The sequence below is a fragment of the Protopterus annectens genome, chromosome 11.part0 (assembly GCF_019279795.1).
Source record: "Protopterus annectens isolate FY-2018-M chromosome 11.part0, PAN1.0, whole genome shotgun sequence".
NCBI lineage: Eukaryota > Metazoa > Chordata > Ceratodontiformes > Protopteridae > Protopterus > Protopterus annectens.
The window spans coordinates 584,324,422-584,351,275 of NC_056745.1; the positions used below are offsets into that span (position 1 = coordinate 584,324,422).

Consider the following 26,854-nt stretch of genomic DNA (forward strand, 5'->3'; position numbering starts at 1 on the left):
TATTTCCCCAATGCCCGTGAGGTATTGGCCAGCAATATGCATCTCTTCCAGCAAATAGCGGAATACCCTGAGGTAGTGGGTGCAATAGACTGCATGCACATACACATCAAAGCACCAGCCGGTGAGCAGGGTAGGGCCTACATTAACCGCAAGGGCCTCCCCTCCATCAACTGCTAGGTCATGTGTGATGCCCAGGGCATAATAATGAATGTGTGTGCTGGCTGCTCTGGGAGCTACCATGATTCCCATATCTGGCATTTGACTCAGCTGTACCAGACATTTGCCAGTGGGGACATCCCACATGGACACCTAGTGGGGGATGCAGGTTATGCACTGGAGCTGTGGCTGATGACACCCATCAGAAATGCACACGCACCTGAACAGGAACGCCATAATGAGGCACATGCACAAACACGTAATGTAATAGAGCGTGTGTTTGGGCTGCTCAAGTCACGGTTCCGGTGACTGGACACATCTAGTAGAGCCTTGCAGTACTCACCAACTACATGTACCCAAATTGTAATGGTATGTGCTATGCTACAAAATATGATCCTGTGAAAACAGCTGCAGCAGGACCAGCATAGGGCCGGGCCAAACAGCCCCCCACCATTGCCAAGGCCATCACAGGCAGAGCATGACTCGGAGGAGGAACAACCTGAGCCTGCCCCAGTAGGCAGAAGGATGTGTGCCCAGTATGCCCTGGCCTTGGCAAAGAGGCAACGCATAGCACATACACTGGCTCAGTAGGAACCCTGGGAATGATACCCCTCTCTGACTCACTCATATAGTAACAGGGATGCCTAAAATGACATAACCTGCTCTCAGACATGTACAGGGAGTGTAGTATGTGCATCCGACAGAGGCAGCCCTGCAGCACCACCTGAGGCATGATTGCCATGTGTTAAGCAATGTAACACCATCTAGAATATGCAAACATGAAGACCCAACCTAACATCTCACCCTCACCAAGCATGATGCCACACTATGAAAACAACAAGATCAAGTACAATAATTGGCTGAGGTATTGCCGTTAGCAAGGGGGAACACATGGCTGACAGCCTGGGCTGACATGCCGAGGAAGACATGATGCCCCACCTGCTAGGGATGGCACGCACCCAGCACACCTGGCTGTGTAGATACTGGCAAAGGCTGCTGTCACCCCACTGTGCCTGGAATAGGTAAGTCTGGAAACACAAACCCACCAACATAGGTAGCACAAGGGATAATAACCTGGACGTAATGCTACCCAATGCCAGAAGTCTAACCTGCAAGGTGCATGCAGACCAAACCCACCACAGCATGGAGAATGGTAATATGTGTTCTGTAACAGAAACATGGGCAAGGCCCAGAAGAGCACCCTAATACTACCAGGTTATGCCTCATACCATGCTCTACAGCTCCAAAACATGGAACACATGACAATAGGAGTGTGGCTACTAGTAATTATCAAGAATAACCACACCCTCAGGTTGGTACCACAGCAAGAAACAGCATGGACTATCCATGGACGGGTAACACTGTCTCAAACTGTGTACCTGTTTGAAGCCTGCTACAGACCCCACACACAAACCCAGGTACCCCAGCCAGCCTTCCTGAAGACACGTCAGAGTATGAATGTCCCAACAAATACCAAACGAGGCACACACAAAGTATGACATAGGTGGCAATCCATAATATATGGAAGAAGTAGTCATGGACCTAGGGACACAAGTGGACGGTAACCTGTCATGTGACACACACATTGCCAAGGTGGCCAGGAAGACCTGCTATATTGCCAACCTTAATATGAAAGGATGCACATGTAGAGCTACAGAGGTCACCGTGCCCCCATACCCTTCCCTTATCAGGCCAATACGTGACAACTATGCCCCAGTCCGCATGTACCTTACCTTACACATGCAGCAGTCAGAAAGACCCCAAATATACCCCACCAACAGGATAAAGGGTCCAAACATTGGACGTCTGCAGCCTGGCTGAAGAAACCACAGCCCAATTCAGAAGCATGCTGCACAGTCAGAGGTGATGTATGCCTGATGTACAAGGCCATGCCCAATCCAGAATGAATGGACATGCTCCACTGCAGAAACCCCAAATCCAGCAGACACACCACAGTGAGATATCTGAACCTCTACACATAGATTACTAGGATGTGCTGGGGGGACAGATCCATAACCCAGAGGCTCAGGACACTCTGGAACAGAATCCCAGTCCATGATAGGCTGAGCTCCACACACAAACTCAACAAGAGAAATCCGTTGAAGTGCATGGGAGATAGCAGGTGTACACTGGGGGCCATCCCTGTGTCACATCTAGGAAAGTAAACCCTACTTGGGCATGATATGCACATTGCAAGTGGTTTTGAGACCCACACACAGTCTGTCCGTGCTCAAACAAGGCCAGGGCAGATAGCCTAGTATGAACCTATGAACCTATGATGATACAAATTGTGTAGGACACAAAGGATTATTACACAGCTGTCCTACCTGATGGTAGGAACTATGGTGGCAATCCACAGATATGCTCTGCAGCACTCTAATATCACAAACAATACACTAAATCCACACACACTGCCAACATCCTACCTAACAGATTCTTTGCAAACTCCCCGCCAGCACCTAACTGCCAAATATCTATCCCAGGAGAGTGCTGGCCCCCTGACATTGCAGATGCTGAGGTAACAACCAGCATCCACAAAGCACAGCACACAGCATCAATGGTACCAGATGGTGTCCTGGGTTGTGTCCAACAAGTACTGTAAGAAGAATGCAACAGCAAATAGCACTACTGTGCACTATCAGTCCTACCACAGGATATGTACCCAAAGAGCGGTGTACAGCAACAGTGGTCCCACACCACAAAGGGGGTACCTGAGTGGATACTGCAAACTATCATCCCTCAACCCTGAATATCTAGGTTGGCAAAGTAATGGAGAGGATGATCATGGATCCCATGAATAACGAGATTGGGTACCTACAGACATTGGACCCTACCCAGTCTGGCTATCATAGGGCAGATCCTGACCCATACACATGTCTGACTATGTGAAACATGCACCAAGCCCAGTGATGTGGGGAATGTCGAACACACAGCCTATCTGGACCTTGCTAAACCCTTCCATACAATACCCTAGTTGGCGGTACAGATAAGCTCACCAGCCTAACTATAAACCCCTATGCAAGTAGATGGGTTGCAAACCAGCTCAAGGACAGAACTGACCTGGCAGACATGCTGTAACCATGGCAGACTGCAAACCAGGTACAAATGGCATCCCACAAGGCATGGTCCTGGGAACCCTCTTTTATGCTATATATGTCACATAGGTACAGGCCAATATGGAAGGACTCTGTCTGAACAGGTTTGCAGAGGACGACAAACTGACCACCATATTGGACCCTCCAGCTGACACAAGCAACCTACAAAAGGCACACATAGAAACATACAAGTGGTGCTACAGTCATGTCAACAAGCTAAATGCAGAATAGGGTATAGTCAACCCCTGTGGAAACACAGTATATGGCCAGAAATTACCACATAGGTGTTAACCCAGTAAGTACATCAGGAGCAATAAGAGACCTGGGGACACAAGGTGACACATATCCTGCATGTGACAACCATGTGTCTGTAGTGATTACAGAAACATACCATATACCCACCTAATCATGAAGGTAAGCACAGCTTGGTTAGGGTAGGTCAATGTGCCTCTCCAGTCATCCATCAGCAGCCTCACAATTGTGTACAATGGCCCTTCAGGGATGTACTGTAGCAGACACCTGCAGCAACTGGAATGACCACACAAATACCCCACCAGGAGGATTGCAGAGCTGTAACAGATGCCATGTGTTGCCTGAGTAAAGTAACTGCAACTCCACACAGTGCCATACTGCCTGGCTGGAGGTGAACTGTGCCTGATGTATAGAGCCATGACCAACCTGGTATCAATGGACATGTGGCACCATGTAAACACTGAATGCTGGTGACCTATGCAGCTGACAGGCCTGAACCCCAGCACAGACATAAACAGGACATGCTGTACTGATTGGTCCACAACCCAGAAGCTCACTCCACTCACAACTAAATTCCCACTACAGGAGATCCAGGGAGTCCCTCAGTGACTGTCATCCAGAGGAATCATGATGACTGGATGGGTGATGGCAGGTGTACCCTGGATATCACCTGTATGTCATGGGTAGACAGAGGCACAGCACACTAACCGTGACATATGTCATGGCAAACCCCAGTAAATGTGTGTTGAAGGACAAACACTCTCTGACTAGCATTACAAATGGACTAGGGCACATGGCCATTGTTTGTCACTGTCCACACAAGTTGTGGAATACATTAACAATGTCGGACAATCATGTACTAAGCTGTCCATACCTGAACAAAATGCAACATGGTCATATCTGCACAACTGGCCCTCAACCAGTCTGGTGTGCTCACTATAAACATTACAAGCAGTGATAGGACTGAAACCGATTATACTGTCCACCACAGTGAAAGCTTTGCACCAGTACACTATACAACAATACAACTGTTTGGTCAGCAGGAAAGGATGATGACACCTGTATGCAAACTATCCCATGGTGACCCTGCAGGCACAGCATAATGCCTGTTAGGTTCAGACACACAGCAGTTGGGCAGTAAGAACACAACCTGATGTCCAACACTCAACTGTACATGTGATATATAAATGGCGTCCACACACAAACAGAAATGTGGTGGTCCACAGATCCAAACATAAGGAAAGGGCACACTGGGCATGCTTGCACACTTGGATAAATGAGATGTGGCAGTCAAGAAGCCATACAAACTGTGAACTGGGCATGCTCACACACTTAGGCCATGTCACAGTTCAGCAGGTGCACACACATATCAGGCATTTCTATGTGTTAACACAGGAACCTCCCACAATACAGACATCTGCCCAGTGCACACAGTGAAGTTACAACAGAGACATAAGTAAAGTACTGGATCCCACTCATAGGCAAACATCTCCCACAGTACACACGTTGTTTATAGAGATAGGGAAGGCTATGGCAATAAAGACCCACAAACAGTATATGAGCAACAGATATGTGCATCTGACAGGTAAACATATGGCCGTAGAGTGCGATACCTGACCGTTGTCCCTAGGGAATACAGAAGGCTATCCACAGTGTATTTGGCATCTGCCTCCACAGTACAGCAGGCCACTGTGCCTGTGCAAAGTTAATGCATAGATATGCTCTCCCCCTTACTGATGGATAGTAACAGATGCACATACCTCTTCATCCATAATGATGTCAGCACACTATACATATGTCAGGAGCAGAAATTATACCCAGTAATGTGAATAGTACGCTCTGCTACTGCATCTCTAACAAGTGTCATAACATAGTTAGGTAGGGGCTTGAATCCTGCAAGTGCCCAGTGTGTGTGTGACTGTGTATGGGGGAGTAGTGTGCGCAATTCCATGTGTATGAGCAATGTCCCTTTTGGCAACTTTTGCTACACAAAACATGCTGCATATGCCACTGTCGAAACACTGATGATGTCAGCACCCTATAAGTACAGCAGGAGAAAGCAATCCCCCCTCCCCCATAATGCAAATAGCGTGCTCTGCTAATGCATCCCTCCCTAGTGTCATAACATAGTTAGGTAAGGGTTTGAATCCTGCAAGTGCCTAGTGTGTGTGTGACTGTGTATGGGAGAGTAGTGTGTATGAGAAATGTCCCTTTTGTCAGCTTTTACTACACAAAACATGCTGCATATTCCACTGTCGAAACACTGATGATGTCAGGACCCTATAAGTACAGCAGGAGAAAGCAATTCCCCCCAGTAATGCAAATAGCGCGCTCCGCTAATGCGTTGCTCACTAGTGTCATAACATAGTCAGATAGGGGGTTTGAATCCTGCAAGTGCCCAGTGTGTGTGTGACTGTGTATGGGGGAGTAGTGTGTGCAATCCCATGTGTATGAGAAATGTCCCTTTTGGCAACTTTTACTACACAAAACATGCTGCATATTCCACTGTTGAAACACTGATGATGTCAGCACCCTATAAGTACAGCAGGAGAAAGCAATCCCCCCCAGTAATGCAAATAGCGCGCTCCGCTAATGTGTCTCTCACTAGTGTCATAACATAGTTAGGTAGGGGTTTGAATCCTGCAAGTGCCCAGGGTGTGTGTGACTGTGTATGGGGGAATAGTGTGTGCAATCCCATGTGTATGAAAAATGTCCCTTTTGGCAACTTTTACTACACAAAACATGCTGCATATGCCACTGTTGAAACACTGATGATGTCAGCACCCTATAAGTACAGCAGGAGAAAGCAATTCCCCCCCAATAATGCAAGTAGCACGCTCTGCTAATGCGTCTCTCACTAGTGTCATAACATAGTTAGATAGGGGTTTGAATCCTCCAAGTACCCAGTGTGTGTGTGACTGTGTATGGGGGAGTAGTGTGTGCAATCCCATGTGTATGAGAAATGTCCCTTTTGGCAACTTTTACTACACAAAACATGCTGCATATGCCACTGTCGAAACACTGATGATGTCAGCACCCTATAAGTACAGCAGGAGAAAGCAATCTCCCCAGTAATGCAAATAGCATGCTCTGCTAATGCGACTCTCCCACGTGATCTAACATAGTTAGGTAGGGGTTTGTATCCTACAAATGCCATGTGTAATTTTGTCACACAGTTTGTCCATGTGTGTGGGGTGTTGTTCCCAATATTACCCGACATACATTATATCAGTAATGTCAATGCACACATGATGTATGTGTGTGCCACCTACACATATCTACCTGTGAATTGCAAGAGTTCCCATGTCCGAAGCCTGCCTCATGTGAATACATGGAATATGCATCAGACAACTGTATGACTGGGGTGTTCTGTGCAGGGGCTGCATGTGGTATGTGACTATACAGTGTGGGTTGTAGATGGTGTCATCCCACCAGCAAGGGATACATGATTGGTCTGGAGCATATAGTCCACATGTTGGTGATGAACAGGTGCAGCATGTTGTCACCACTTGTGGGAGTGGTAACAAGTTGTTCCATAGCAATGCAGGAAATGAATGATAACACACCTTCAGATAGGGTCTTGCAGCTAGAATAATGCTCACACTGTATGTTTAGGTAGTTGCAGTACAACCATATAATGGTGTGTGTAGAGACCGTCATATTCTCAGTGTTGTCAGGAAGGCCAAGTGGGTTTCCTGGGTATGGGAGTGTGGTGTGTGCCAGGCTATGAACCTGAAGGCAGTCTAACCCACTGTGTGTTGCACATGGAGAGGCTCTGATGCTTTGTGCAGTGCCTTATAATATCCAACACTGCTGTTAAATAAAACAATGACCAAAAAAACAAACGTTGAGAGCAAAAACCTTTATCCAAAACCAAAGCTTTCAGGCCAAAACCCTTTTTCAATGTTTAACAAAAGGTACAATAAAATCACATGTTTAAATACAAGCCCAAGACATCACATGACCTGCAGCCATGGTCATATGACCTGAATTAGTACAAACTTACAATAAAACAGATAAAAAACAGACATATTATAATAAAATGTGACACCTGTCCCTCCTTTTATGTTGGAAAAACTACTAGAAAACTTAAAGACAGGATTATAGAACATAAATCCAACATAAGGAATGGGAGTGACACGAATGCTTTATCTAAGCATGTAAAATGTTATGGTATATCCCACACTTTTAAGTTTAGGGTTATAGACACTGTTAGTGTGTCAAAAGGGGGGGGGACCTGTGTAATTTGTTAGACAATAGAGAATATGATTGGATTGTAAGACTAGCAGCAGATGTGGCACCAGGATTGAATGCAAGTGTTTCATTAAAGCCTGTTTTGACTAAAATACAGCACACAAGATTAAAATAATAACATATATTAGCATGTTTATATTTTGAATATGTTGAATAATATGATATTTTATTGAGTAAGCATATTTTTATGTAGTTTTATTATAATATGTCTGTTTTTTATCTGTTTTATTGTAAGTTTGTACTAATTCAGGTCATATGACCATGGCTGCGGGTCATGTGATGTCTTGGGCTTGTATTTAAACATGTGATTTTATTGTACCTTTTGTTAAACATCGAAAAAGGGTTTTGGCTTGAAAGCTTTGTTTTTGGATAAAGGTTTTTGCTCTCAATGTTTGTTTTTTTGGGCTTTGTGCAGTGCCACCAGCCTGGGGGTGTGTGTGTCTGAGGTGCCTTTGGATACATCCCCCCTGTTCTGTTTTGGTGCATGTGTAGGGGATGACAAGCATGGAATCAGGAATGACCTGGCACTGATGGTGTGCACCTGGGAGCCTTGTACCAGGAGTCTGTTACTGCACGGATATTACTGTATCCCATGCTAAGGATAGTTTCCACTGCATGCATCTTGAGGTTTACACTGCTGCTGTTGAGTAGCATTGCTATTAGTGTCCCATCCTGTGTGCTACCTGTGTAGGTGGCTATGTAATGTCAGCCTTGCATACAAAGGCAGTATGTGTGTAGCAACAGCCTCTGCCAATATACAACGGCCCATGGGTGACAGGTGCAAGCTGTCCCAAGCAAAGCAATGTGGCATGTCCAGCATGTAATCCCACACTGACAGGCATTGGATCCCCTTTGGATGTCACTGAAAGATACGTTAAGTGCAGAAACCGATGAACCTGTCTACATATTGTGGCAGCATTCATGGTGAGGGTGAGATGCTACCCAAAGCCAGGGTCATACCAGCCTGTGCCATAACCTTAGAGAGCCCCTCCATGTCCCCTAACATGTAGTCCAGGGAGGTGCGTCAGAGGTCATACACACTGGCACAGACAATGACTGAGTCATACTGCTACATGCCTTGGAGTGACTGCTTTGCTTGTGTTATGTGGTGGATCATAGTGCCTGATGGGCAGCTCAGCGTGACCGTCACCTTGTTCAGCCTGGGAGCAGGACCACCGTGTACGTGTCAATAGAGGTACCTCATACAACCGTAGCAGGTGTGTTGTCTAGCCGTATGGCCTGACACTGTTTAGCAGACAGGCTTTGTGAGCTATGTGTCACATGTGCTCTGCTCTGGCATAATGTTTGCTTGTGTGTCTGCTTTGCAGGTGTCAGCTGCTCAGACAGGATGCTATTCTGAGAGCCCAATAATGTACCTGTGTGTGTCTGTGTTTGGATTGTGGTCATGGCAGGTCTATGGGAGACCGGTACTGTATTCACTGTAGTATTCCACTCCACCTGACAGGGAATGCCAGTGCTGTGTAAACAGAGCTTAGCCCCCAGTTTGGCTATGTGGTTGCATCTCTCACATGTGTTGTACATGTATGGGAAGGGGAGAGGGTTGTCTGTGTACATGAGGCAGCTGTAACATTGCCACATGACTCACAGATTCACCAACTGGACCTGAGAGTAGATCGACAGGTGACCTTTGCACATGCTTCCATAGCATTGTGACTCCCACACTAAGTAACGACACATAGGGCCAATGGGGGACAAGGTACTCAAGGTGACTATGTGAGGGTGTAGTGCTCCTGAATTGTTAGTGCTGGCATATATGAATGCTGTCTTGAGCAAATGTGAGGTATATCATATGCAATGTGTTACAGGCAAGCTACATGCAAACAGTTCAAACAGTGACAGTCTGTCAAGTGACACATGGACATCAGTACAGTAAGCAACACAGATGTCACTAGGGATCCACAGAGGCACTGTATATCTGCACCGCAGGTGGAATCAGTGTTTCAGGAACATAACAGGCAAACATGCATACAAACAAAGCTACAGTCAGCAGGCCTGTATGTAGACTATGCTACAACAAACAAGGTGTACAACTTCCAGTATGTAACAGTGCATATATGCAGGCACTCTAAGCCAGTACCCAGACATTCCCAGGTCAGATGGGCTGGGTCCAGCCGCAACCCCCACAAGTGTATAGACCACGTACCTTCGTAATGTTGAATAACTGGCTTGATACCCAAGTGCTCATACCTGTAATAATACACATGTCAAATAACAGACACTGAGCCCTCACTCAGCAGTTCCAAACGTAGTATGATGTATGCTACCTGTCCTGGCACCACAGTATCCTTGACATCTATGGACACTCTCCCTCCTGTCATAGTTAGTTCTGTGTTTTGGTGCTGTTATGCATGGTATGAGGTGTGACCTTGTAGTGCTAATGTGCTCTTGTGAGCCCTGAACCTGCTGTGTAGTACTGCACAGATATCAACATCCTGAAACATCTGCATTGCAGAGTCGTGTGTGGACAGCATGCAACTCGCAGTTGACATGGCCATCATTGAGTATCAATATGTACATTGTTGTATCCCCTGTGCTACCTATGTAGGTGGCCATCCCTTCACAGCCTCACCACCAGTATGCAAAGATGTGCAGACAGAACACTGTGGTAATTAGTATGGGTGTACAAAACAATACAATGCCATTCATACTGTAACTGCATCAGGCATGCTGGTATATACCCACAATGCTATAATTACACTGTACTGTTGTCAACATCATACTATTACAATATGTCTATGTAGTCACCCTGTGCATCAGCACCATGTTAACCTGGTCCTGCACCAATCTTACAGATTGCAGGAGGTGGCACAGTTTCATCATATGCACAGGGTGTGTACCTGGTATGCCTGAGTCTGCCACTGATACAACCAATTGACATGTCTGTGTGTGTGTGTGTGTGTGTGTGTGTGTGTTGGTGAGGGACAGCAGTACAAGATGGGGAAATGTTGATGCAGTGTGTGCGTGTATGCGGTAGCCCTAGGTGTTATCACTTTGCATGTGTGTATGAATGCACACAGTCCCACCTCATGGCTGCCATATACAGGTGTTTGTGGACAGCCGCAGACTGTACCTGCCAGGACATACAGATCACTGTCTGTGGCCATGGACATGGTACCTGTGCCTGGCAGGGGTGCTACGGACCGTATCAGGTACCAATCCAGACTGGGTACTGTCATCAGAAGCAGGTGTTTGTTGAGTGGAGACAGGTCCCTATTGGGACTGTCCAGCACCATGTGCACGTGGTCTCCTGGGGCGGTCCAATGACAGCACAGACCCAGCTGTGCTGGGGCTGCTGCTGGCACTATGTGAGCGGCCGCGGCCCTGTTGTCATCCACGACGGCTGCCAGCTGCTGCTGTTGCTGGCATACGGCCACGTCGACACCTCAACCGTCCACCATTGACCTGGCTCATGGACATATAGTTGTGGAACAGATCTAATGTGTCCCCCTAATGTCTGTCAATGACCTCGGTGAAGTTGCGGATGGCAGCCGCAACATCACGTATACTGTCACTCATGGCTGTGCGACATGCTCTCAGCTCCCTCAGACCCTGTCTGGTGTACCATTCCATACGTGACTGTGGCTGCATTACAGCCCGGAACATAGCTGGGGTTGAAAGACCTCTGTGGGCACGTCTGACAGGGGCGGTATGCCCACGGATGCTCCCACGAGAACCCATGGATGTCTGCCTGTGTGGTAACGTGTCAGGGCCCTGGCCATGGCTGCAGTGTGGGGATGCATGTGCCACCAGTACCACATTACCCTGGTCAATGCCCACTGTATCCTGTCCATCACCTAGGGACATTGGTGACAAAGGATGCATTGGCAGGATGACTGTGCGCATAGATGGGGTCGACAGCTGTGTAGTGTCAATTGGCTGACCAATGACGGACCCTGGCACACCTACCTGTGCCATTACACAGGTATCATCATCACTATCCACAGCAGCTGATTCAGGTTCCCTGCTGCATGACACCAGAGCAGCACCAGAACCTGTGGGAGTAAGACAGGAAACACAGTTTACAATGTGTACACAATGCCACCACTGATGCACACATACACACATGGGCACATGCACACATGGGCACATGCACACATGCGGACATGCACAAATGCACACATGCACACATGGGCACATGCACACATGGGCACATGCACACATGCACACATGGGCACATGCACACATGCACACATGCACACATGGGCACATGCACACATGCACACATGCACACACCTCAGTATATGAGATGTCAACCCACAGACACAAACACACCTGCTATCAAACACATTGCACTACTGCTTCAGCCTATTATTACTATTAGTATACAGAGTAGTGAAGGTAATGGTATTACACACTCACCAGCATGGATAGGCTGCCTTTCTGCTACACCAGAGGGACCTGCGGAAAAGAGACATTCATCGTCAGTGGGCACAACTGTGCCATTGATACTGTGGGCATGTTACAGTTCAGTAGTGCAACAGTTAGTTTCCACAGATGTACTGCAGATAATGAGGTTATCACTAATGCACAATAATTACCAAGATAACAGCTACAAATCGAGGACACACCCCACACATGCATAACCTAACAGTGTACAGACTGGTCACTATACACATGGCATGTTACCTGCACGCTCTGTGTCCTGCTGCTGTGTGGCTCCAGCCTCCATCATTACACATGTATGCTGTTGTTGTTGCTGCTGTGTTGGAGCCACAACACTCAGGAGTAGTCCCTCCAGTCTGGTGAGGGGGGGGGGATGTCTAGCCACCCCACCACCTGTGGCAAGCTGTTGCCTGTGGATATCCAATGCACGCTGATAGACATTTCTAATTAAATCACTGCAGTGATGGCGTACCTGCTCATATGTCCGGTTATGTGTGCCTATGTCATTTACCCGACGCACCAGGTCTTGCCACAGTGCAGCCCTCTCCTGCTGGTTCTGGCTGGTGCGGGAAAAGAGTACAGCGATATCCCACACCAGGCTCTGGTGTATCTCCTCCTCTTCTGCAGCGGAGTAGACTGGGTTCCGCTGGTGAACCATGTCCCTGAAAAGGAGAAGGGAAATATGTCAGCAATATCTGTCAGCAGACTATAGCACACATAATACACATTATACTTGACTGCAGTGATATAACTTAGGCACCATATATAGCATCTGTCTGTCTATTGGGGGATACACATGTACATGACCAGATATCAGTGCTCATCTGACAACTGTGCAACGGTACCTGGCATACTCCATACAACAGACTAGTATACTGCAGCAGTCAACGCACTGTTTCAGGTACAATACACAACCTCACACTGGGGGTTTGAATCAAGGTACTGTATGGGGAACATTATCAGCCCATGCACTGCACACAATGCATGTTACATATTTCACTGGTACTGCACACTACTCTTACTTGCCATAACCCTACCTACACCACAGTGACATACAGGGTAACACAGCACAACATATGGCAATGTAGTATGTGTTGATCGCAATACCCCACACACCTGTCTCTGGCCTCACACCAAGGACACACACTACCATAACAGACAGACAGTCATGGTGAGCGATCACACCAGTACACAACATGCACCCAGTCACTAGCACACTCATTCCACCTCACATATTCCGTTTGCAATGTGTTAATGGGTGTGCATTGCATCCTAGGTAGGTAGTGTGCTTTTGGCCCTGGGCCTACAGAAGCATACTGTTATGCTACCCTGCCCCTTGTGACACATGTGTTATGATCGTACCTGCTCCATACAAACAGTTACACAGGGTGACTCATATGGCATATTACCTATCAGCATAACATTCAGCAGGGGTATGTCTGACATCTACTCATGGGGAGGCTTGCTTCTTAATTCTGTGTGGTCTACTACAGGGTATGTCATATCTGTGGGTAGGGTCCCATACCTCCACCATGTGCTCTATACTGCAGTGACAAGGATGACAGATGTAGGTAATTTGTGTTGTGGATGTTGTGTGACCGAACTATGTATATCCAGCAGTGGTAACCTCTATGTAGGTAGTCTGTGTGCGCTCTTTGGTGTTTGAGAGCATTGACACAGTTACTTGCATACGTCTGTGTCCTTCACCATATCTGTAGCTGTCATGGGAGGTACATACCATGTAGGACATTGTGGGGTGTGGAGGGGTACAGTGACCTACATGTCCATAGCTGACACACCATGTCCGCTGGCACATTCCATGTACAGGTATTACAGGACTAGTGTGCCACTGTGTGTATCGATGTGGAGCCTATTGTACACTTGTTGACCCTGTTCCCCCCTGACACATGCAGTGGTGGGCAGGCATGTACATATGTGGTGGTTACTGGTGTCAGTGTTTTTGAATAGGGTATGGTACTCCAGTATCCACACTGGTGTTCACTCCATGCCTGTGACACCAGGCACCTGTAGCAAGACATCTGCACACATGTGCCTCACACAGTCTATATATGTACATAGATATATATATATATATATATATATATATATATATATATATATATATATATATATATATATATATATATATATATATATATATATATGTATATATATATATATATATATATGTATTGATATATTTATATCTGTATATGGATATATATCTGTTTGTATATATGTATATATCATATGTATATCTAGATGTAGATATATACATATAGATGTTGGGAGAGAGGGGGAGAGAGTGAGAGAGAGAGACACAGGGTGAGTGTGAGTGTGAGGGGGTGGGACAGAGAGTGAGAGATAGTCATATATAGACAAATCTGTTGTCAGTCAGATCTATCTGTATATGTGTAAGTCTCTACAGATATCTATATATGTATGTGTGTATTACATATATCTGTACATACATATTCTACCAATCTCGATGTCTGTGCAGTACGTGAGAACCTGGTTCAAAGCTTCTGACAGCACACCAGCGGTACCAGGCTATACCCCATATCATGCATTTTGGCCCCAGGACTTGGGACAAAACGAAAAGGGAGGGGGTGTGTCCATATTCATCGAGGACACACACACCTCCAGGTTAGTGGCAACACATGAAGCATCACAGACCATCCAGGTGCAGATAACCATAGGCAAACCTGCTATACAACTGGTAGCATGTTACAGACCACCCTCCCGATCTCAGGGACCACAGTCGGCCTTCCTGTAGACATTGGAGGATATGAATGTCCCACCACACACCATCATATTGGGATAGTGCGACTACCCTAACATACACTGGGTGCATTATTCTACCCCAAACACCCTAGCCCAAAGGTTCCTGGTATTCACTATGTCAAATGCAATGGAACAGCTAGACACCTCTCCCACAACAGGAGATAATATACTAGACCTGATCATCACAAACATAGGGACAATGTGCTACACACTGGAAGTATACCCCTCACTAGTTACATCTGACCACAGACTAATCACCCTGGATATACATATCCCACCTCCCCCACAACACAACAGACTACAGTGGGAAACCTCTCACATGCCGACTTTACACGTTTTATAACTGAGTTGGTATCCTTAATGCCCACTGGGCCAGTGTAATCCACTTCCCACAATGCAGACACCCTCACATATGCTTCTACAGACATCTCCAAGAATGCATGGATCATGCAATCACAAATGGAACCATGAACCTCTCCACCAAGGGCAGGCATCCTGTCTGGTGGACCCCAGCACTGAACAACTTGTATAACAACAGATGGTAGCTACTGCACGGCAGAGCATACTTCCATAGAGCTACGGCATCTCTCATCAGCAGTAGTAGACAGATAGGTTTTGTCGTACAAACATGCAAGGCCAACAATGAGAGGGACATCACTGTGGTCACTACAGATAACCACAAGGCCTTCCACTGCTATGTTACACACCTGGGTGGGAACCCTCAGTTGTGTTCACAGTTAGTTCACAGTGACATACGCTACACTGAACACACAGATAATGCCAACAGTCTGGCAGACAGGTTTAGTGCAGGTTTCTACACTCCCTCACCCACACATGTGGAATTACTTATCCCAGCTGACTGTAACCTCCCTGTCATCTCATATGTCCAGCTGGGAACCACCCTCAGCAGAGCTGTAAACACAGCAGCAATGGGACCCAACGGTATTGCAGGTTGCATGCTACGTGAACTGCAAGAGGAGCTACACATGCACATTACATGCTATTCAGCCATAGCCTTACTACAGCATATGTACCTGGACACTGGCATACAGCAACAGTAGTCCCACTCCACACAGGAGGCACCTCTACAGACCCTGGTAACTACCGCCCCATACGCTTAACCAGCCTGGTCTGCAACACTATGGAAAGGATCATTATGGTACCCATACACAGAGACATTGGGGACTTAGACACTTGATACCACCCGGTTTGGCTTTGTAGAGGGCAGATCCTGCCTTATGAACCTGGTTGACCTTTTCAAATCAGTCACTATAGTCATTGCTGAGGGCATAGCGGTCCATACAGCCTACCTGGACTTGCCTACAGCATTCAACACAATACCACACTCTGCCATCATAGACATGATCAACAGCTAACATGTAAATCCATATGTCACGTGATGGGTTGCAAACCAGCTAATGGATAGAAACCCTATAGTCAACCTCACTGGTGCCATGTCAGACTCAGAGCCAGTCACATGTGGTGTCCCACAGGGCTCTGTCCTGGGACTACTCATGTTCGGCATATCATTCACAGATGTGGAAGCAGACATGGGAGGGTAGTGGCTGACAATGTACAAAGATGACTGCATACTAGGCACCATAGGCAATATACCTGCTGACACATACATCCTACTGACAGGCCTCACAGACACCAACAACTGGTGGCAGAGTCATGGCCTGACACTGCATGCCACGTAATGTATACTCATACCCTTTTGGACGGACAATGTACCTACATATTATCACATAGACAATAACCCACTGAGTACAGACAAAGTAATCGGAGATCTGGTGACACTGTGCAATGCTGACCTCCCATTTGACACCCACATTGCCAAAGTGGTTGGATGGACTTCCTACCTTGCCCACCTTATCATGAAGGGATTCACATCCACATCAAAAGAGGTCATTGTACCCTTATACTCCTCCCTTATCAGGCCCATGACTGTGTACTATGCCCCATTTGGTATGTACCTCACCTGGCACTTGCAACAGCTAGGGGGACCCCATGAATACATCACCAGGTGGATCAAGGGTCTGCAACAACTGTCATATGCTGCCAGACTAACATAACTCATGCTCTATTCCATAGCATACTGCCTACATAGGGGTGATCTGTGCCTGATGTAGTAGGCCATGTCCAATCTGGTAGTGATGGACATGTTCCACCTCATACAATCCAAATCCATCAGAAGCACGACAGCTACAGATTTAAACCTCAGCACACATATGAATAGGACATACTGTAGGGACAGATCCATCACTAAGAGGCTTCCCATACTGTGGAACAGGATCCCAGTTCATGTTAGGCAGAGACCCTCACTGACACTCTTCATGTGCATTCTTGACAAGTGGATGGGCGATCATAGGTTTACAGCAGGGGTCTTCTCTGTGTCACTACTAGACAGAGGCACAGTACACTAATGCTATTATGTAGGGGGGGGTCTTCACTCTGTCACTACTATAAAGAGGCACAGGTTTCTAAATCTATTCTATACACTGTCTGTAGATAGCCTAGTACTATACTATGCCACTGTGAAACTATATCTGTCTATGTATTTCTACATCCCTCTCTATCTATGTATACACATATGCATATTATATATATATGTATACATACATATCTCGATATACATACGTATACACATGTTATATATATCTATATATATATATATATATATATATATATATATATATATATATGTATATACACTCCTTTTTAGGTCGACATATGTATACACACAGTAAAGTACTGCTGAACACCCATTACTGTAACACCTACTTGTACATTGCACTACAACCTACATTGCTATGTGCACATAGCTACCATCACATACATATGTATGTGGAGCCTTCAGTGACAGTTTCAATATGTCCCCGTCCCTATGCACATCCTCATATACATAGATACAGACCAATAACACATCCGGAGGGTTCACAATATGTAGAGTATTATAGTAGTACTTTACATTACCTGTGTTTGTTGCAGCTGTTTGTGTAGGCTTGCAGTTACTTGGCCTGCTGTCTGCCTCTTTGCCTTGATGTTTCCGGTTTGTTATTTCTTTCTCTTTCTTTCTTTCTTTTTTTTTTTTTTTTTTTGGTTTTCTCTCTCTCTCTCTCTCCCTCTCTCTCTCTACCTCCAGTGGGTGCAATGACAGTATTGCATGTGTGGACTGGGAATACAGATTGCTTTTGTAGGTATCTGCACATGTCCATGTGATGGCCTCTGCACCATTTGTTAGCCAGCATTTACTAATTGCATGCAGCCTGTTGTGTAGTGATTGCAGTTCTCACTGTGATTACAGGCCTGTGCTATAACAAGGTCTGTTAGGTAGGCGTAGCCCTTTCAGATTATCAGGGTGGGGACCATGCTGGTTTGCTGTGGACACTCTTCTGTGAGTGTAAGGGTTGGTATGTCTCTCATATTTCAGGCTGTGTTGTAGACACTGCAATGCATGTTGTTCTGTAAGCTACTGTTAGTACATTTGGCAGGGTGTCAGTGGGGCACAGTTGACATTTGTTTTCACATCAGGGACATCCCTGTAACTCAGTCACAGTTGCTATGTCTGAACTCTTAACTATTCAACTATGGCTGTGTTTATCCTGCTCTGAGTATGTGTGTGGCTTGCCAGATGCTACTGTGACATTATTACCTAGTAGCTACCAACTAGCATGACTGTTTCTCAGCACACAGTACTATTTTACAAATCCACTAGATTTGACAGTAAATATACATGATATGCTTTGTGTTCTTGACTTGTATATTCCCTTTAAATTAATTCCTACTATTTTATGATATATTTCTTTCAGCACAATGTTCTTGTATAGCACTCATGGCTTAGTGGTAAGTCATGCAGACTAGTGTTTCCTGGGTTCGAGAATGAGGGAGGTATTTTATTTTGCTGCTGAGAAAACTACAGGCCTTGTCATTCATAGTGACTAAGGCACTTTTAAGCAGTTGTAAGCGGAATAGCGCTGGTTTGCGTGGAGGTCACGCATGCGCACTGCCGCTTAGCTTCACGCACACCCGCTTACTACTGCTTAAAAGTGCTTACTCTCGCGCACACCCGCTATTTTCTTTGAAAGAAAAGAAAATGGGGAGATAGGAAAGTGGTGAAAATGGGGTCACAAAGAGGGTAGGACAGTAGGGAAACAAGCTCGGGTTTTGCAGGAGAGATGTAGGTAAGGCCCATAGCTGCCCATTTCTTCGTCAGCAACAGCTGTGCATATGTTTGTAATTTGGTGTGACATTTGAAACCTTCCACCCCTGAGAGAGGTGTAAGGACAACAATAATACTTGTTGTACAGCCAATTGTAATTGACAGTTTCCATGTCCAGCAGACATGTGTGCAAAATGGGCAGCTATGTATGGGGCGTAATTTTTTGTGGGTACAGAGTGCCCTTTTTTTTTTTTTTTTTTTCAGGTGAGAGTGGTATGTCAGGTACAGGAAGTCGGTATAGCTGTGGAGGTAGGTTAGGTAGGTTAACAGACAAGACAAACAAGACGCATACAGGGGCGGTGTATGACACATGTGGGGGGGTTACACAATTGACGGGGACGGATGTTTGGATATCTCGAGCCCATGAGCCCACAGATGGCAACAGTGGAACTGAGATCCCCACCCATGGGCAGTTGCCACTGTGCCTTCACTGCCTAGGACGGGGCTGTGCTGGGGGCTGTGTAGGCCGGGCAGCAGGCACACCTGTGAGTTGTGCCACCGGTGCCTGAAGCTGGCGTAGGGGCCCAAGCACAGCGTGCCGGATCTCCCTATGCACCATAGTCCGGACACTACGGAGGGTGAGTGGATGTTCTCCTCTGGCCACGCTTGCAGAGGGGGAACGAGCCCCATCCCCTGCAGCGCTTCCACCCACAGGTGGCACAGGGCCACCGGAGGAGGGTCCAGCCTGGGCACTACTGCCAGGTGCACTCGCCAGCTGAGGTGGGAGAGGTGGGTCCGCTGGAACCCGCCTTCCCTATCATCCTATGTTTTGCATTATGTTATGACAGTTTGGGTTAGTAACGTACAATACCATTCACAATTAGTTGTAACAGCATGCGTTAGTATTCCCATTAACCAAACACCCATATATTCAAGCCATTGAACAGCAAGCCTAACACATGCATAATTTGAACAGCAATACACAATCCAACAACATGCAGGGTTGATTGATGGCAACAGGCCATCAGGTTTGGTTGTATGAACAGGGCAGATGCATCAACGTACATGCAAATATGTATGAACCAACAGGACAAATGTCCAGGGGTGTTAATTGTGATTGCACATACCAATTTCACGTGGAATGGATTATATGTGGTTATAGGGTAGGGTGAAGAAATATTTAATTAACACCTTCAAATACCAATACATATGCTGTACATTTCTACTAGCTGCAGATATGTACACACTACAGTTCTGCCTACAGTTTCCTATGTGATAACTACTTCAGGTTGGTGATAGGAATGTTACTGCTACATCAATATACATTTCATTTTTATTCATACACATTCATATCTGGCTCTGTTCAGCTACATCATCCTGATACATTTGCTTTATATAGCTATAGACAACTGTGGATGTTTGGTATTTCAGATAACCATACTATCTGCATATTGCAGACTGAGAGCAACATATCCAGATTTTGGGACACACATTCCAGCTGCAGTACTGTTTTAACACATGTTGCTGTTTGGTTCTGCCTGTCACATTCATTTCATTCTGTACTGACTGCAGTATACTTTATTCAGGAGTTATTACTACTTTATTGGTGGATTCATACCTTTTTCTCACACTCTCTCACTTGTTTTATTTTTACAATTCAGGATGGTACTTAATTCTAGGCTTTATTGACATGTTTTACCTGTAGTTATAACAATCCTTTCCAACAGTCTCACTTATGTCATGTTTCTGAGTTTCAACAGGGATATATTTCACACGTGTTTTACTCAGCTTCTGCAGCTGTACTTTTCAGCCTGCTGCAGGTTATGTACTATTATATTACAGGTGGGACATCTTTATTTCAGACTTGTTTCATTTTTATGTTTGGATTACAGGCTGCATCACACTTATGTAATCAAGCAATACTTGCAAACCCTCTTACACTGTTACTTGCACATTTTATTAATTAGTGACTACACTTCACTCTTTTGCTAACTGTCATACTTATATATTTATTTACAGTTACAGGGAGAGAATTACTGACCTGCCTGGTGGTGCAACCGCACCAGCCTATCGCCATAGGCTCAACGGTTCGCAGGTGTGTAGCTGACGAAAAACCTGAGATTAGAGCTTAAAATAAAAAGTGGAATTTTGGATATTCTCTGAATTTTACTTCACTGTTTTGCTACCACATTTGGGAACAGTAACCCGCTGGTCCGGAACACATCCATTTTGGTGTTTTATTTTTGATTCTAAGTTTTTGTTGGTTTGTGATACTGAGAATGTCATAGACCCATGTACAGCCTGGTGGTAGTGAGAATGTCATAGGCCCATGTACAGCCGGGCGATACTGAGAATGTCATAAGCCCATGTACAGCCTTGTGGTACTGAGAATGTCATAGGCCCATGTACAGCCTTGTGGTACTGAGAATGTCATAGGCCCATGTACAGCCTTATGATACTGAGAATGTCATAGGCTCATGTACAGCCTTGTGGTACTGAGAATGTCCTAGGCCCATGTACACCCTTTTGGCACTGAGAATGTCATAGGCTCATGTACAGCCTTGTGGTACTGAGAATGTCCTAGGCCCATGTACAGCCTGGTGGTACTGAGAATGTCATAGGCCCATGTACAGCCTGGTGATACTGAGAATGTCATAAGCCCATGTACAGCCTGGTTATACTGAGAATGTCATAGGCCCATGTACAGCCTTGTGGTACTGAGAATGTCATAGACCCATGTACAGCCTGGTGATACTGAGAATGTCATAAGCCCATGTACAGCCTGGTTATACTGAGAATGTCATAGGCCCATGTACAGCATTGTGGCACTGCAAATGAATAAACCCAACATATTAGTCATGGGAGACTCCATTGTGAGACACACAGATGTGCTTCTCACCAGGCTGGATAAGGGGAAAGTCACGGTTAGTTGTTTGTCGGGTGCCAAAATCCACCATATCACCAATGTACTTAAGTCTCTCAACAGGTACTGTTATGATTCCTCGCTGGATGTACCTCCCTTGACTATATGAAGAGAGACATGATTGAGCTCGCTAAATATATGTGTCCCAGACAGGTATGTTCCTAGCCTTAAGCAGTATTCTATCATCACCCGGAATGATGCCTCAATACAAACAGAAAATGATTGACTTTAACAATTGGCTTAGTTTCTGGTGTCATTCCAAGGGGATCCAATACCTGTCAGCCTGGGATGACATGATTGCCAAACCATGATGCCTTGCCAGAGATAGGCTTCAGGCTCCTGGAAAAGTTTCTTGCCTCCCCCATAGTGCCTTTTTTAGGCAATGCCATGAGGTCAAAACTACCAACATGAAAATTTCATCAAACTAAAATTAAAGGTCATGCTGCTAAACGCTAGGAGTCTAAACATGAAACTGCACTCATTGCAAGCATTCTTAACCCTGGAAGAAGCTGACATTTGTGCAGTCACAGAAACCTGGTTCAAAGCTACGGAGAGCACCCCAGCCATACCAGGTTACTCATCCTATCATTCATTCATTCAGTCCCCAAACCATAGGCAGCAAAACAAAAGGAGGTGGAGTTGCAATATATATATATAAAAGAGAAACACACCTCTAGGCTGGTCAAACAGTGTGATGCACAGGAAACACTCCAGGTGCAGTTAACAATTGACAAGACCCCTATTCAAATCAGAGCTAGCTATAAGCCTCCGACTTTGACTCAAGATGCCCACTCCACCTATCTGGACCTCTTCGAATCTATCAAGATTCAACCCTTTACCCTGATCCTTGATGACTTTAACTGTCCAGCCATAGACTGGAAAAAATACTCATGCCAAAACACAAATGCTGAGAGATTCCTTGGTTTCATCAAAGCAAATGCCTTGGAACAGTTGGGTGACACCCTTACAAGAGGTGAAAATATCTTGGACTTGCTATTAACCAACATGAGTAACCACTGCAGCATCCCTACAGTGCCATCATCCCTGATAAAATCCAACCACAAAGCAGTCACTTTCAAAGTCACCACCCCCCCCCCCTCAGCTAGGGTCAAATAAAAAATATTTTCCATAGCTGATTACAACCTCCTGAGGGAAGGTATAAACAGCTTCATAGCCCCCTCCCCCTCCATAGGAACTGGCACACACCAAATTACTATATGAGCATTTATATAGTTGCATGGAATCAGAAAAAAACAGACAGGACGAAATCCTCCTCCTCAAGGAAGAGTAAACCTGTCTGGTGGACATCTACAATAAATAAACTCTATAATAAAAGGAAATAAATTGCTTTCCAGGACCAATAAGGAGCAGGTGCCTAATTGAAAGCAATCTCTCCTTAGCCTGAACAAGCAAATAAGAGCACTAGTGAAATCCTTCAAACCAAACTTTGAGTTCAAACTGGCCACATCTACTAAAGATAATCATAAGGCCTTCTTCACATATGTCTGCTATCTCAAAGGAAACACCCAGATCTGCTCAGAACTGGTGGTCAAGGACACCACATACACAAACACTGTAGATATAGCCAACCTGCTGGCAGACGGGTTCAGTGAAAACTTCACCCCTCTGTCCCCTGATCAGTAAAACAGGACATCCCCAGTACCTGCTCCCCTAACCCTTATCTCTAGGGAGCAAGTCATCACTGCCCTCTCTAAGGCAAAAAATACAACCTCCATGAGACCCGATAACATCCCAGGCTGCATCCTACATGAACTCAGGTAGGAACGTGCAGCACCATTAGGCACCCTATTCAACCAAAGCCTGAGTACCGTCTTCATCCCAGCCGAGTGCAGGGCAGCAACTGTCATTCCTTTGCACAAAGGTGGAGCGTCCACCAATCCAGGAAGTCATAGACCCATCAGCCTAACTAGCCTGATTTGCAAGACCATGGAGCAGATTATCATGGACCTTATTAACAAGGACATTGGCAACCTCCAGACACTTGATCCCACATGGTTTGGTTTTGTCAAGGGGAGGTCATGCCTGTTAAATTTGGTTGACTTCTTTGAGACAGTCACCAAGGCCATAGAAGAGAGGAAGATGGTGCACACCGCCTACCCTGACCTGGCCAAAGCCTTTGATACTATTCCCCACTCAGGTATAATAGATAAACTCTCTCAACTGGTCATCAATCCATATGTTACCAGATGGATAGCAAACTGGCTCACTGGTAGAACCCACCTAGTAAAAATAGGGGAAACTACTTCAAGTAGCAGACCCGTAACAAGTGGTGTACCCCATGGATCAGTCTTGCTGCCTCTGCTGTTTAGGATATACTTCTCGGAGGTGCAGGCCAAATCTAGTGGGTCATGGCTGACCAAGTTTGCAGATGACTGTAAGCTGGTTGCTGTCATCAGTTCCCCTAATGATGTGGACATCCTCCAAGAGGGCCTCACCCAAACAAATGACTGGTGCCAGAAACATGGCCTCAAACTGAATATCAAAAAACACATCATCATCCCTTTCGGGGAGAGTGACGTCCCCACAAATTATCACATTGAGCACGCAGTCAGTTGTGAGAGACTTAGGCACCCATGATGATAGCAAACTGACTTTTGACCACCATATTGCCTCTGCTGTATGGAAACCTTTCTACATGGCTAACCTCATTAGTAAGGGTATCTCATCCAGGGACAAGGTGGTCATAACATCCCTGCAGTCTTCCCTTATAAGACCTACTATTGAGTACAATACCCCTTTTGGCATGTACCTCACAAAGCACATGTAGCAGCTGGAGAGACCACAGAGGTTCCTCACCCGGAGAATCCAGGGCCTCAAACATCTACCCCACACAGATAGGCTAAAAGCTCTGTTCATCTACCCAGTCTTCTACAGACTCCTCAGAGGTGACCTATGTCTGGCATACAAAACAATCTCAGACCCTTCCCCGATTGGACTGCTGCATATCCACAAATCAAACTCCACTTGAATAACCCGCATGCGTGACCTCAACCTAGTCTGTGACATCAGTAGGACTTGTTGGTGGGACAGATTTGTGTGCCAGAGACTCCTCCTTCTGTGGAATATACTTCCTCTCCACATAAAGCAGAATACCTCATTAACCCTTTTTAAGTGCAACCTGGATAACCTGGATAACTCGATGGGAAACAGAAAATACATGCCTGAGGCTCCACCTGTGTCCCTGCTGGACAGTGGCATAGGATGCTGACTTGTTGGAACATACACTAAATTCTTGGCTAGACTTGTAAGGGCATTAGGGCCAATAGCCTAGTAACTTCCTATGATCCTATAGATAGGTAGATATGTACGATTATATCATGACTTCAGAAAACCAAAAACACAATGAACATATGTATATATAAAAAATAAAAAAAAACTGAATGCACATAACACTGACCACTAAAAATACTAAATCAGAAGACAATGAATACTTCTGTCACTCTAATAATTCATTATCAGTAAACCCCAGCTTCAAACCCATGATCAAGTGTCATCAAGGTAGTGGTACTATTTAGAAAAAGGGTTTTAGTAAATTAATACATAGTGTTAGTGTTCGAGACAGGGGTAGGGGATAGGGTTAGGGTTAGCATATAGGAGTCAGGTGGACCTCTACCTAATCCTAACCATAATTTAGTAATGTCTTTCAGCAGCTTCATTCAATTTCTTTCTTTTCTCTTTTGTGGCCCACTTCTGCCTCATTCTTTCAGCTGCTTTGATCTCCTTGTGTCTCATTTCCATCTCCACATCTAGAATCTTTTAATTCAGTCTGCATTCTAAGATAACACGCATGATGTACGCCTGCAGTTCGCAATAGAATGTCTCATTGTTAGTTGAACTGAATACTACTCAGAGCTCATCTTGTCAGTGTCCTCATATAACAATGAAAAAATAAACTGCTGTGTGTATACTGTGTGTCTCTCTTTCTCAACCTCTTTCCCTGGGCCTCTCTTCTCTCAGTCTAGCCACTCTACTCATTAAATGGCTCTCATACTCCTCCTTTTATAACCACAATCTGGTCTCCTGATCTTGTGCTTCAAAGCACCTCCAAGGCTTATTGCCAGCCTCACAATTTACAAAATGTTTTTTTTTTTTTTTTGCTGCCATAAACATAAAGCTTTTAACAGCTTGCATTATATGTCAATCATAAATAATCTGTTTTTCTTTTCTTTTCCTCAAAGGTAACACTGTATGTCAGTTTTATTTTACTGTGTAGTATTTTCATATCTGATGTAAAACAAAATCTTAATCAAACTGCGACTAACTTATATTGACCTAAAATGTATTTATACTAACTGTCTAAAAGATATTCTTTATTGTTTTGCTGTTTACTCATTTTGTTCTATTTTCTTCCTGGGTCAACACTGAAATGAGGCAGCTTGACTACCCAGTCAGACCATCCTAGTAAACATATGCAATAATAAATAAACAAATAAATAAATAAATACATGAATAAATAATCATTGCATATTTTATAATGTGGAAAGAGTGCACACACTTTCTCATGACAAGACCATTTTGCAAGCCAAAAAAGTTCAGTTTACCATACATCCACAATACTGCAAACAAAATATGTCAGAGGCAGGATTACAGGACATAACTTCCACCGAGTGTTATGGAATAATGTGATAGAAGGATAACGGTTTGGATCCCATCGCTATCACACAATGTAGTACTGTGTAGTAATTATGTCTACGTCTGCACCACTAGAACCTATTATGCATAGAGGGGGTGATTTGGCTTAAGAACCTAAGGAAAATGTGAATTACTGCCACACCAAAATAAGCTTTTACACTATCAGCTACA

The 26,854-nt window shown here is 45.2% G+C and overlaps 1 protein-coding gene across 1 annotated transcript in view; it reads left to right on the plus strand.

Moving 5' to 3' along the window:
- The window catches only part of TRHDE (thyrotropin releasing hormone degrading enzyme), a 5,519,112-nt gene that overhangs the window by 1,016,638 nt on the left and 4,475,620 nt on the right, over positions 1 to 26,854 (plus strand). The window lies entirely within an intron of this gene.